This window comes from Pogona vitticeps, chromosome 3 (assembly GCF_051106095.1).
Source record: "Pogona vitticeps strain Pit_001003342236 chromosome 3, PviZW2.1, whole genome shotgun sequence".
Taxonomy (NCBI): domain Eukaryota; kingdom Metazoa; phylum Chordata; class Lepidosauria; order Squamata; family Agamidae; genus Pogona; species Pogona vitticeps.
In genome coordinates this window covers 82,821,407-82,836,504 of record NC_135785.1, presented here as the reverse complement: position 1 = coordinate 82,836,504, position 15,098 = coordinate 82,821,407, and positions in this window count along the sequence as shown.

Below are 15,098 nucleotides of genomic sequence, written 5' to 3'. Positions count from 1 at the left end.
ACAGGAGCTGCTCGCGAGCTGTAAGTGGCCCTTGGGCCGCACTTTGCCCAGGTCTGGCTTAGGATGAAGTGTGACAGAGCTAAGCACTGTTTGGAAGGTGGGCCGTGAGCTCTCCTCCCACCAGAGCCATGACAGCAGGGCTGCATGTATTGCTGGGAGCAGCTGTCACACGGGTGGCTGGTTGCCCTGCTCAGAAAAGGGCATCGGATGGTCTATATCCCGCAGCCTTCAAACGTTGATCCTCCGCCTTCAAAGCTGAACCTTGCCCTCCGCTCTGCTCCTGACCCACATCATCTCCCTGGATGGGTTAGTAAAATATTCAGTCTAGCCGATGTTATAATTATTGGCCTTCCTAGTTTTTGGAGCAGGAATTGAATTGCAATCAGACTGACCAGTCAGTGGAGTTGTACTAAAGCTCAGGAAAACAGGGAGGTGGACATGAGATGGACGGACTCACCCGGGGGGGGGAAAGGGGCCGCAATGTTGGGGTCCTTGCTTGAAGCCTCTCTGGCTCAGGGATGGATCCGGGCTGCGCCCCGGAGTTTCAAAGGGGAGGGCGATCCCCTCCAGCCGATCTTTGGGTTGACCTAGGGCATGACCCCTCTCGCCCCCTCCCCATCTGATCTGGACTAAACAGCTCCTGGGGGGGAGGGCAATGGAATGGGCGGAGGTACCTCCAGCGGGTTCCTCCCGAGCCCCCAGATGGCTTTGCTTTCCATGCCAGTTCTGGGGGTCAGGACAGATGGACATCAAAGAAATATATGTTTTTTTTCCCTAGGCCACGGATTTGGTATGATTAAGAAACATTTTGGCTTCTCATTCCTTTCATGAAGATTATTATTTCCCTGTGATTTCTCATTGGTTTTTATTCCTTTTAAAAATATGTTTTTATTTTTATTGTATTGATGCCTTATTTGGTGGTTGATTTAAAACATCAAGCCTGTTTCTGAATCAGTTGAAATCTGTCCAATGTGGAGACTTCAGGCCTTTCTCTCACCCCCTGGGGTGCGTCTGAAGAGTCCGAGCAAGACCGGGGACTTCTTCAGCCTGATCCACCACGATGGAAAACATGAGTGTTGCAAGATGGCAACAGCCAAGGAGCGTTGACTCAAGACCTGCAGGTTCTGAACCTCTGGACTCCAGTGGACTCTGAGGTTTGCACACTCTACATGCTCCTGAAAAGAGACACACACACCCAAAGCCACACAGATCTGCATCTTCATGAATATAGATCACAAGAAAGATTTTTATTGAAATAGAGCAGTGGTTAACATGTGGTTACTATAGGAAAGAAATCTCTTATCAAGTAATAATAATAGCAATGATAATGATAATGATGATAACGATAATGATAATGATAATGATAACAATAATAATCATAATCATAAGACGATATGGATTTGGAGAGAGTAGGCAGAGCTCAGAAGGAGATAGGTACCGAAATTTGGCCAATAACAATGATGGGAAAGCAGTGCAGAGACTCGAGGGTGCTTCCTGAGCTTGGGCTCCTTCGTGAGTTCATGGAGCCGACGGAAGATCTTAGCAGAAGGCATAAGATGAAAACCTGCATGTCTTCTTCTCCCTCCAGGGCCACTGGGGCAAAGGCACTGGTCCCTGTTGAGGTTGGTTGAGGAAAGATCTGTCTCTGAAGGGTGCTGACCTTGAGCCAGACATCCTGAAGAGTGAAGTCAAGTGGACATTACAAAGTATGGCTAACAAGAAGGCCAATGGAGGTGATGGCATTCCAGCTGAACTATTTAAAATCTTAAAAGATGATGCTGTTAAGGTGCTATAATAGGCCAGCAAGTTTGGAAAACTCAGCAGTGGCCAGAGGATTGGAAAAGTTCAGTCTGCATCCCAGTCCCAAAGAAGGGGAGTGCCAAAGAATGCTCCAAGTACCGTACAATTGTACTCATTTCACACACTCTAGCAAGGTTATGCTCAAATTCCTACAAGGCAGGTTTCAGCAGTATGTTGACCGAGAACTCCCAGAAGTACAAGCTGGATTTCGAAGGGGTAGAGGAACTAGTGACCAAATTGCAAAATGTGCTGGATCATGGAGAAAGCCAGAGAGTTCCAGAAAAACATCTACTTCTGCTTCGTTGACTACGCAAAAGCCTTTGACTGTGTGGAGCACAGCAAACTATGGCAAGTCCTTCAAGAAATGGGAGTGCTTGACCACCTTATCTCCTGAGAAATCTATATAAGGGACACGAAGCAACAGATGGAACTGCATGTGGAACAACTGATTGGTTCAAACTGGGAAAGGAGTATGACCAGGCTGTATATTGTGTTCCTTCTTATTTAACTTATATTCACAATAAATACATCATGCAAAAGGCCGGACTGGAGGAATCCCAAGCCAGAATTAAAGTTGCCGGAAGAAATATCAACAGTCTCAGATATACAGATGATACCAGTCTGATGGCAGAAAATGAGGAGGAATTAAATGAGGGTGAAAGAGGAGAGTGCAAAAAATGGTCTGAAGATCAACATCAAAAAATCTAGGATCATGGCCACTGGCCTGATCACCTTCTGGCAAATAGAAGGGGAAGATATGGAGGCAGTGACAGATTTTACAGCGGTACCTCTACTTACAAAATTAATCCATATTGGAACGGTGGCCGTAAGGCAAATTTTCCGTAAGTCGAAGCACCGTTTCCCTTAGGAATGCATTGAAAACTGATGAAACCTTTCCAGCCAAAGAATAAATCCCCCTCAAAAAATAAAAATAAAACACTGCAGGCCCCTGGGCCTGCAAAAACAAAAAAACAAATCCAAAAATACACATTGGAGCAACTCCCACGCTGGGACTGCAAAACAAACAGACACCAAAAAATTAAACAAGACAGAAACATATCCCCCAGCCGAAACCTACCCACCAAAACCCACCCAGAACAACTTTTTTAAAAGAAAAAAGCAGCAACTTACTGGTCCGAAGCCTCCCAAGGGTCCTCCGCCGCAGAAATGGGTGCCCTCGGAGGCCTCAGGAGGATTCCAAAGCTGCTGATCGCCGCGGCAGAGGACCTCCGCCAGGTCTCTGATGGGGGTGGGGCAGCTCTGGAAGGCCTCCCAACCCCCATCGGAAGCCTACCCGAGGTCCCCTGCCGTCACGAGCAGCGCCTTCGGAGGCCTCAGGAGGCCTCCAAAGGTGGCGATCACGGCGGTGGGGGGCCCCTGGGAGGCTGAGCTCAGCGAGGATGTTCCAGTGGCTTGCCTCACAGCGGCAGTAGCGGTGGAAGACAGGGAGGATGAGCCTCCCTTTTCTTAATCATTGGGGTGAAAGAGCTACAAAGAAGAAGCCTCTTCGCCACCAATGATTTGAATTTCATGCCCTCGACCTATGAACATCCCTACTTACGGACATTTCAACCTATGGACAGCTCCGGCAGCAAAATTTTGCATCGATTTGCAACCGGAGCTGTCCATAGGTCGAAATGTCTGTAAGTAGGGACGTTCGTAGGTCGAGGTACCACTGTATTTTCTTGGGCTCCATGATCACTGCAGATGGTGACAGTAGCCACAAAATTAACAGACTCCTGCTTCTTGGGAGGAAAGCAATGACAAACCTGGACAGCATCTTAAAAAGCAGAGACGTTACCTTGCCAACAAAAGTCCACATAAGTCAAAGCTATAGTTTTTCCTGTAGTGATGCATGGAATTGAGAGCTGGACCATAAAGAAAGCTGACCACTGAAGAATGGATGCTTTTGACTTATGGTACTGGAGGAGACTCTTGAGAGTCTCCTGGACTGGAAAGAGAACAAACCTATCCATTTTGAAACAAACCAACCCTGAGTGTGCACTGGAAGGACAGATGCTGAAGCTGAGACTCCACTACTTTGGCCATCTCATGAGAAGAGGAGACTCCCTGGAAAAGATTCTGATATTGGGAAAGTATTAGAGCTTCACCTTCAGGATCTGTCCTTCCAGTGAGCACTCAGGGTTGATTTCCTTCAGAACTGATATTTTTAATCTCCTTGCAGTCCATAGGTCCAGCTCTCACTTCCATACATCGCTGCTGGAAAAACCATCACTTTGCCGATGTGGATCTTTGTTGGCAAGGTGAGGTCTCTGCTTTTTAAGATGCTGTCGAGGTTTGTCATTGCTTTCCTCCCAAGAAGCAGGTGTATTTTAGTTTCGTGGCTGCTGTCTCCATTTGCAGTGATCATGGAGCCCAAGAAAGTAAAATCTGTCACTGTCTCCATATCTTCCCCTTCTATTTGCCAGGAGGTGATGGGAGCAGTAAAATGTGTCACTGCCTCTTTCACCCTCATTTAATTCCTCCTCAATTTCTGCCATCAGACTGGTATCATCTGTATATCTGAGATTGTTGATATTTCTTCCAGCAAGCTAATTACGGCTTGGGATTCCTCCAATCCATCCTTTTGCATGATGCATTCTGCATATAAGTTAAATGAGCAGGGGGACAATATACAGCCTTCTCGTACTCATTTCCCAATTTTGAACAAATCAGTTGTTCCATATCCAGTTCTAACTGTTGCTTCCTGTCCCACGTATAGGTTTCTCAGGAGATAGATAAGATGGTCAGGCACTCCCATTTCTTTAAGGACTTGCCATAGTTTGCTGTGATCCACACAGTCAAAGGCTTTTGCATAGTCAATGAAGCAGCAGTAGATGTTTTTCGGGAACTCTCTGGCTTTCTCCATAATCCAGCGCATGTTAGCAATTTGGTCTCTAGTTCCTCTGCCCCTTCGAAATCCAGCTCGTCTCGGTTCACATACTGCTGAAGCCTACCTTGTAGGATTTTGAGCATAACCTGGCTAGTATGTGAAATAAGTGCAATTGTACGGTAGTTGGAGCATTCTTTGGCACTGCCCTTCTTCGGGAATGGGATGTAGACCGAACTTTTCCAATCCTCTAGCCACTGCTGAGTTTTCCAAACTTGCTGGCATATTGAGTGGAGCACCTTAACAGCGTAATCTTTTAATATTTTAAATAGTTCAACTGGAAAGCCATCATCTCCACTGGCCTTGTTGTTAGCCACGCTTTCTAAGGCCCATTTGACTTCCCTCTCCAGGATGTCTGGCTCAAGGTCAGCAAGCACACTATCTGGGTTGTCTGAGACATCCAGATCTTTCTGATATAATTCCTCTGTATAATCTTGCCGCCTCTTCTTGATGTCTTCTGCTTCTGTTAGGTCCCTCCCATTTTTGTCCTTTACCATGTCCATCTCTGCACACAATGTTCTCTCTCCAGTTTTCTTGAACAGATCTCTGGTTTTACCCTTTCTGTTATTTTCCTCTATATCTTTGCACTGTTCATTTAAGAAGGCCCTCTTTTCTGATAATACTAATGATAATCATAATACTACTACTAATAAGACGATATGGGTTTGGCCCAATCTTCTGTGTCATGTTTGTCCCCACGGCAAGGGAACCTCACCCCGTGTGCACGCAGGGGAAGGGTTCATCTCCAACAGGACCTGAATGGGCACCAGGAGCGCGTCCTGATGTGCTGGCCTGATGGAGACGTTTGCACTTGGGCAGACTTGCAGCTGTGACAGCAGGTGAGGGACATCGTTTGCTCTTCTTTTCCCTCCGCACTCCCTGCTGGGGTGTCCATTGTGGAGGGCTCTCCAACCAGGGTTCTCTGAGACCTTTTCTTCCTCCATGGCAGATGAAACACCCCTTTCCTTCTGGGACTTCCCATCCTCCTCTCGTGAAGCGAAGGTTGAGGTTCCTTGTTCACCTGCTGGACAGACGCCCTCCCTGCGTCCGGGGATTGATGGCATCCAGCTGGAATCTCCCGTGTGCGTCTCCAACAGGATCTGAATGGGCACCAGGAGCGCGTCCTGATGTGCTGGCCTGATGGAGATGTTCGCACTTGCACAGTCTTGCAGCTGTGACAGCAGGTGACGGATAGATTTTCCTCTTCTTTTCCATCTGCACTTCCTGCTGGAGGGTCCATTGTGGAGGGCTCTCCACCCACGGTTCTCGGAGATCTTTTCTTCCTCCATGGGAGCTGAAACACCCCTTTCCTTCTGGCACCTCCCATCTTTCTGTCTCCAAGTGAAGGTTGAGGGCCCTGGTTTACCTCTCCACTCTTGAATAGGACCTTGACCTGCTCGGCTCTCTCGTTTTTCCCCACGGGCTCCATGAGTTGGCGTTCTTCAGATGTGACGATGGCTCCCCCTCCGGTGACCCCAAATGAAGGTTGCAATCCTTCTTGATCAAGGAGCCTTGGCCTGCAGCATTTTCTTTCAGGGATTCCGGTGTTTCCCCCAGGGGAGATTTTTCATGCATCAGAGGAACACCCTCCCGATGCACTTGCTCCTCTTCATTTCGGCCCTGCTCTTTTTCATCCTGAGCAGTCAGGGCTTGCGGGGACCTCTGAAGCCACATCCTGTGTTCCAGATCCACTTTAGAAGGAGCTCCGGCAGGCAGAAGGGCCCTCAAGGACTGGAGAACCCGTTTGGGAAGTCCCCACCTATGCTGGGCTGTTCTTCTCCTCAACTGAGCTTCCAGGTCTTCTCTTCTTGCGAGGTTCAGGAATGGGAGATGCCAGACCTCAGTGGGGGTGGAGAGACTTGTCCCAATCCTTGTTCCCTCAGGCACTTGCCCCTTTGCTGGTCTTTGCTGACAGACCTACCAGAAAGAGAAAATGAAGAGAAAATGAAAGTTAAAAAAACCCTAGTTTTCCCATTTTCTTTTTCTGGAGAACAGACACCAGATACGCTTCCTGTCTCTATGCATGAGTAATGCAGCAACCTACCTCAATGGGGGTGCAGGGGCTTGTCCTCTGTTCTTTTCTCCCAGTCCTTGTTCCCTCAGGCATTTGCCCCTTTGCTGGTCTTTGCTGATAGACCTACCAGAAAGAGAAAATGAAGAGAAAGGTCCAGCATGAATGAGAGTAAAGAAAAATTAGCTTTCCCATTCTTTTTTTTCTGGAGAACGGACAGCAGATACGCTTCCTGTCTCTCTGCATTTGTTTACTTATGGAAAGCAAACCAATAACAGTAATGCAACAACCTACCTGCGCCTGGGCGCTGGAAACCTGGGGTGGCATTTCACGGACAGCAAAGAGGCGCCTGAACCATCTCTTGGTTGAGTCACAGATGTTTTGAATAAAAGTGAAACTCTGTAGGAATTTCAAGAGGATAACAATCCGATAGAATGTTATGAACAAGAAAACAAGAGCAAATATGAGGTATCGGATGAGGTTTATAAGGGCTTCCTTGAGAGCAACCGGAAGCCTGCGCTGGGTCGGCTCCATCCTTCGATCAACACTGCTCCCAGAGCGCGGGTGACCCACCAAATAGATGGTTCTAGCAAAGAACCTCTTCGTGGATTGAAACGTTTTCTGAAACAAAGGAAAACTCTGCAGGAGTTTCCAAAGGAGAACAAACGGATAACACAATCTTATGAAAGCGGTAACAAGAAGAATGATGAGATTAGGGCTGCCAATATTTTCCCGAGAGTAACCAGGAGCTTGCGCTGGGTCTTCACCCTCACTGGATCAAGACAGCTGACTGAGCGCCTGTCACTCACCAGATGGATGATTGCTGTCCTGGACCAGAGGTTTATTAGGGTGATGAATTGCATCACAACGTGACATCACAAAGAGTGGTCAAGGCCCTGTTGCCCCTGCACCCCAAAAATGGCAGGCCTGCCTTCTTTTCCTGACTGGTTGCAATTTGGAAACTAGGACACAAGTAGACAGAAAGGACATGTCTGCTTTGGAACCATCGTTTTTTAAAAATTCCTTGGACTATTGCAATGAAATCCTGGGTCAGGCCAGGTTGTGAGAGAGACACCGGTTGGGTGCTCTGAAAGAGGAGTCCAGGAAATATTTGTAACCAAAATCACATTAAAGACATATTTTATTTTTGTTTTTTTAAAAGTTATTTTAAATATTGCTACTTTGCCTTCCTTCTGAAAAGGGTCGTTGGTGGCTTACACCATTAAATGACTGCTTGCTTTTGTTTGTGTGTGTGTGTGTTTGTGTGCATGTGGTCCCACTGGGGTTCACATAGATTTTTAGGAAGTTCTATTTCTATCAATGAAAATGGATACCAAAAACCAGCATCCATATTATGGGAGACCTACAAATCTTTTTGACTATTCAGGGATCTCAACCGGTATCCTCCTCTTCCAAATCTAATATTCAAACAATTATATTCTACCCTGGCTCAGTCAGAATTTACATACGATTCTATAGCCAGAACATCTTGGCACAAATCCTGTTACAAATCTATATGGAGAACGCCAGAAGAACATTAACAGCACAAGTAGAGCCACTGAAAAAAGTCCCTGCTTCCGTTTCGAGGTACCTCATTGCACACCATCTGTGCCCAACCCAAGGAGCTACTCTTTCATTAATAGCAAACTAGTCAGAAGTTGGGAGTTTGATTCTCCACTGGGCCGGGACTGCTAGGCTACCACAAGAAGCCTTTGATGGTGCGGAAGACCACAGAGTTGTGGAATGAAATGTTTGATGCAAGGACAGCAGCTGCTCACGAGCATTGAAGCGGCACCTCTCCCGCATCATTCCTGCTGCCCAACACAGGCTACGCTAGGTGAACAAAACAAAAACCCAAATCCACAAGGGCTCACCACGGTTCTCGTTACGGCCAATTATAATTCTATGAAACAATGCAATAATGTTTTGTGTTCTTTAGATCTACACTGATGGAGAAATCTGAAAAATTTGAAAGCCGAGACATTGTTGTGGAATGGTTGTTCCGATGTGCTGTCAAGTCAAACCTCCGACTTGTGGCCACTCCTCCGAATGAGCGATCTCCAGCATGTCCTCCCTTCAACAGCCCTGCTCTACGTTCTAGACTCAAGGCTTCCTTTGGGGAGTTAGTCCGTCTCGTATTGGGTCTTCCTCTTTTCCTGCTGCCTTCAACTTTTCCCAGCATGGTGGTCTTCTTCTGCCTTCTCATGATGTGCCCAAAGTAGGACCGCTTCAGTTTTGTCCTGTTTGCTTCCAGACCAATTTGTTAATCTTTCTGGCAGTCCAGGGCAGCAGCAAAGCTCTCTTCTGGCATCACATTTGAAACAAATCAGTTTTTTTCCCCTATCTAACTTTCACAACCGTACCTGATGAGCAGAAATGCAACAGTTTGGTTTTGGCCTCCAGTGACACCTCCTTGCACTTGAGGATCTCATCTAATATCTTCATGGCTGCCCTTCCGAGTCTCATCCTTCTTCTGCTCTCTTGGCTACTCTCTCCCTTTGGACGGATGATTAAACCATAGATTGCTGGAAGGAATATCAACAACCTCAGATATACAGATGATACTGTTACATACAGCACTGATGTTACCTGTCTGTCATGGGTTTGGAGGGAAAGTTCCATCCTATGGGGAGTGGAAGGCGGGACATCAGGAGGAGGGGCTGTACTGTATATATATGTGATGCCTGTGTGGTGAGAGACACTGAGAGACACTGTGAGACACTGGGTTGTGACGAAGCAGCAGCTGGGAAGAAGAAGCTGTTGTGGGAGTCTGTGTGTCAGACAGGGTACTACTGTGTGTCAGAGTACCAACCTGATAGGTTCAGGTGTCTGTTGGTTAGCCAGAACTGATAGGTTCAGGGTCTGTGCTTCAAGTTAAGGGTTCTGTGTGAACCAAACTGTGTGTATGTATGAGTGAGAATAAGCCACGTTACTTTATCCTATTCACCTGATTGTTTTATTTTTCCCTGTGTGTATTTAAAATAAACCTTATTCTTTTTATTGTTTGAAAATCCATCCCTGGTCTGTGTGACTTTTTATAGGGAATGGTTGGTGGCAGCTTAGTGTAACTGTGTGACATATCCCAGTAGGTCTGGGTTTGTCACATTGATTGGTGTCCAGCGTGTGGGATACGACTGGTCCAGTTGTCCAGCGGTCCAGCAAAGCCTTGGCAAGTGTGCCCAGAGCAAGGGGGGTCTAGTCAGGGACAGTCTGAGGCGCGTAGGTAATCTTCTAGGTGTACCTCACGGGGAGGTGCGCTAGTAGAAGAACGTGCCAACTGGGGAGACTTAGATTAAGGTGCTCTGAGGCAGCCTAGTTTTGGCGGGAAAAAGCTGAGGCAAAACTGCGTAGTAACAGTGATCTAGCTTGCCAGCTGAGAGGCCCAGCAGAGGGGGGTAGGCTCTGACTCGATACTGTTGCAAGTTAGTGCTGAAGAACAGCAGCAATCTCTAGGGAGAGCTGGTTCTGAGGCAAGAAGGGAAAAAGGGGTCGTTTTATTTTGAGGCTTGACTTTTTAAAGCAGCCTGTTCTGAGGGGGGGATTATGCCCTTGACTCGAAGCCAAGTAGCAGACATGAGTGAAGTGAAAGACCCCCAGATTGACCAAGGTTCTGAGGATGAATTTGGCTCAGTGCAAGGTGACAGCACAGGAGAGCAGAACCCAGAACTTAGAAAATTGCTCATAGCCCAACAGCATGAACTGAGGATGAGGCAATTTGAAATGGAGGAAAGGGAAAGAGAAGAAAGGGAAAGGGAGAAACAACGGCAATTTGAACTAGAGAGAGAGAGAGAGAAAATTGCTCTGGAAAAAGAAAGGATGGCGTTTGAATTGAGAAAACTGGAAATGATGAACCAGAACAATAATAACAATAGGGATTCTGAGGGAGGCCAATTGTCTAAAGCTGACCTGAAGAAATTCCCTGTGTACCACAAGGGAGATTGTCCTGAGGTGTTCTTTTCCTTAGTGGAAAGAGCGTTTGTGGACTTCTCAGTGAGGGAAACTGAGAAGATGACCATCATGCGATCTTTAATCAGTGGTAGCCTGGCTGAGGTCTATGCCGAGATGCCTGAGGAACTGATGAAAGATTTTGCAGAGTTTAAGAAACTGGTGTTTGCCAGACATGGGATAAATGCAGAGCAGCTGAGACAAAGATTCAGGTCCCTCACCAAGAAGCCAGAGCAGACTTTTACCCAAGTGGGGGCCCAATTGGTGAGGCTGCTGGAGAAATGGCTATCGCAGGAGGGAACAGAGACCTATGAGCAGCTTAAAGACTTGATAACACTGGAACAGTTCTATTCAGTCCTGCAGGGGGAATTGAAATTCCAGGTGAGGGAAAGGAAACCGAGGTCTGTGGCAGAAGCCTCAGAGATCGCAGATTTTATTTCCCAAATAAGAAAGCCCTTGGGTGAGGGGAAATCTGTGGGTAAACCCAAAGAAACCTACAGCAAGTACTCTCAGGGACCAGGGAAAAGCCAGCAAGGGGGAGGGGCCCATGGTGAAGGGAAGCCCTCAGACATGAAACTAAGACCTCAGATTTTGGAGGGAAAACCAAAACAAGATGAGAGAGAATCAAAATACACCAGAAAATGTTATTTCTGTCAGGGAAAGGGTCATCTAATCTCAGAGTGTGAGAAATTAAAGCAGCTAAAAGGAATGGTGCCTCAGGAGTCTAGTGGGACCAAGCCAAAAGCTGTGTTCTGTGTCCAGAAAGAGCAAGGCTCAGTGTCACAGAGGGAGCCTGTTGCCATGGCTACTCAGTCTGGAACAGCTACCTCTGCTGATCAGGCTGAGGAAAATGGTCCTCTTGTGGAGGTAAAGCGCTGCTTGCTGATAAAAACAGATTCTCAGTTGTTTGAGACAGCCGGGGTGGACGTAGGAATACTTGACCGTCAGTATAGGGGGCTGCGGGACACTTGTTCCCAGGTAACCCTGTGCCATCCAGATATCATCCCTAGGGAGTTTATAATCCCAAATGAGAGCATAAAGGTGGCAGGGATTGAGGGGCAGGTAATCTCTCTGCCAGTAGCAGAGGTACCTGTCAACTTTCAAGGCTGGAGGGGAGATTGGCGGCTAGCGATTTCATCGACTCTGCCAGCAGCCGTGCTCGTGGGAAATGACCTGGCTGAACATGTGAAACGGGTGCTAGTGATTACACGCTCACAAGCCACCACGGGGACAGTTCAGGGGGGTAATGATGAGCCAGAGACGGAAGCAGAGGGGAGTTCAGAAGCTGTGGTGGAAACCTTAACCACAGACAGCAGATTTGGACAGGAGCAAAAGGCAGACGCCACTCTCCAAAAGTGTTTTGAACAGGTGACTGACGCCCAGCTAACACCTGAAACCCCAGTGAGATTTCTGGAGGGAAAGGGGATTTTATATAGAGAAACCCTGAGGAATATCTCAAAAGGGGGAGATGGGATCAGAAGTCAGCTGGTGGTGCCTGAAAAGTATCGCCCCATGATCTTACAAAGGGGTCACTCTGACATGTTTGCTGCACACTTAGGGGTGAAAGGGCCCCTTGATTTGATCAAACAAAATTGGGAGCAGAGAATCACCCAGGATGACCCACAAGACGTTGTGACATACATAGACACCCTGATGAATGACCTAAAGAGAAATCTAGAGCTGGCAGCAGAAAACCTGCAAGCTCAGAAGGTCAGACAGAAAACATGGTATGACCACAAAGCTAGAGAGAGGCACTTTGACCCAGGGGAGGAAGTGCTTTGGCTTAGGCCCTGCAGAGAGAACAAACTGCAGCTCAAATGGGCAGGACCATATAGGGTCATTTCCAAGATGTCAGACCTGAACTACCTAATAGAGCAGGAGGAGAACCAAGCAAGGAGGGTGGTTCATGTGAATGCCCTAAAACCCTACTACAGAGGGGAACAGAGGGTTTTATTCGCGATAAAAGCAGCTGAGAGTGAGGAAGCGGAATTACCCTTCTGGGAGGGTAGAGGGGCAGTAAAATACAACCCAGAGGAGGTAAAGATCAGTCCTGCACTCACCCAAGACCAGCAGCAAGAACTAAAAATGCTGCTTAGTAAATATCAACAGGTGTTTTCCAACAAGCCGGGGATAGTGAAGGGAGTGATGCATCGGATCCACACAGGGGATGCACCCCCGCAGGCAGTATCCCCATACCGAGTAACGGGACCCTATAGGGACAAGGTGCGGAAGGAGCTGGACGAGATGCTGAGGGAGAACATAATCGTCCCCTCTTCTAGTCCTTGGTCCTCTCCGATAGTCCTGGTGGACAAGCCTGATGGGAGCATTAGGTTTTGTGTTGATTACAGGAAATTAAACCGTGTAACCACTCCTGATGCCTACCCAATGCCCAGGCTAGACAACCTGATTGAAACCATAGGGGGTTGTCGGTTCATCTCATCATTGGACCTGGTAAAGGGATATTGGCAATTAAGAATTGATCCCAGGGATCAAGAAAAGACTGCCTTTTGCAGCCCTTTTGGTCTCTATGAGTTTCGAGTCCTGAGCTTTGGTCTCAGAAATGCACCAGCCACATTCCAAAGGCTGATGGACCAGACCTTGGCAGGGCTCAGTGACTTTACAGTGGCCTACATTGACGACATAGGGATCTTCAGTAATACCTGGGAAGATCACCTGATACACCTGGAGTTAGTGCTGCAGAGGTTAAGTGCAGCAGGGCTAACAGTAAAGGCCAGCAAGTGTCAGCTGGGTAGCCCAGAAATAAAATACTTGGGTCACATGGTAGGGGGAGGAATGATAAAACCCCTGGAGGCCAAAATAGAAGCAGTTCGTGATTGGCCTAGACCTAACACCAAGAAAAAAGTCAAATCATTTCTTGGGTTGGTGGGCTACTACAGAAAGTTCATCCCGAGGTTTAGCGAGATTGCGGCTCCGCTGACCGATCTGACGAGGAAGAAGGCTGATGACCGCATCCCGTGGACCAGCGACTGTGAGGCGGCGTTCCAGAGGTTGAAGGAGGCGTTAATCAACTATCCTGTGCTGCGCGCTCCAGACTTCGACCGGGAGTTCATCATCTACACCGATGCGTCTAACAGCGGGGTAGGAGCAGTTCTGTGCCAGGAGGATGAGAATGGTGACCAGCATCCAGTGTCCTACCTGAGTAGGAAACTTCAAAAAGGTGAGAGACATTTGGCAACCGTGGAGAAGGAGTGTTTGGCCATAGTCTACGCGATCCAGAAGGCCAAGCCTTACATCTGGGGAAGACATTTTATTCTGTGTACTGACCATTCACCATTGCAATGGTTAAAGACAATGAAAACCCACAATAGCAAACTTATGAGGTGGGCTTTAAACCTACAGGACTATGACTTTGAAGTGAAGGTGGTCAGAGGGTCAGTGAACTGTGTTGCTGACGCCTTGTCAAGAAGACCTGAAGAATGAAGACGGCGAAAGAAATATGGACTATGTGTATATAATGATGACAAAAAGTAAAATGTACCTGGTTTAGAATTTGGTTTGTATGAATAAAGGTAAATTGATGTAATGTATATGGTAAATGTTTAAATGCCTATTTGCTATGGTTTAACTTAGAATGTAAGTATAAGTAAGTATAATATGGTATGTATAACTGTTGTTGTGTACTTTATACAGGTTGTTTTTTGGTGAAAAGCACGTTAGCTTTCCCCCTACAAAACAACTTATAAAGAGGGGAGGTGTTACATACAGCACTGATGTTACCTGTCTGTCATGGGTTTGGAGGGAAAGTTCCATCCTATGGGGAGTGGAAGGCGGGACATCAGGAGGAGGGGCTGTACTGTATATATATGTGATGCCTGTGTGGTGAGAGACACTGAGAGACACTGTGAGACACTGGGTTGTGACGAAGCAGCAGCTGGGAAGAAGAAGCTGTTGTGGGAGTCTGTGTGTCAGACAGGGTACTACTGTGTGTCAGAGTACCAACCTGATAGGTTCAGGTGTCTGTTGGTTAGCCAGAACTGATAGGTTCAGGGTCTGTGCTTCAAGTTAAGGGTTCTGTGTGAACCAAACTGTGTGTATGTATGAGTGAGAATAAGCCACGTTACTTTATCCTATTCACCTGATTGTTTTATTTTTCCCTGTGTGTATTTAAAATAAACCTTATTCTTTTTATTGTTTGAAAATCCATCCCTGGTCTGTGTGACTTTTTATAGGGAATGGTTGGTGGCAGCTTAGTGTAACTGTGTGACATATCCCAGTAGGTCTGGGTTTGTCACAGATACCACTCTGATGGCAGAAAGTGAGGAGGAACCTCTTATGAGGGTGAAAGAGGAGAGCACCAAACATGATCTGATGCTCAACATAAAAAAAACCCTAAGATCATGGCCACTTGTTCCATCACCTCCTGGCAAACAGAAGGGGAAGATATGGAGGCAGTGACAGATTTTACTTTCTTGGTCTCCATGATCACTGCAG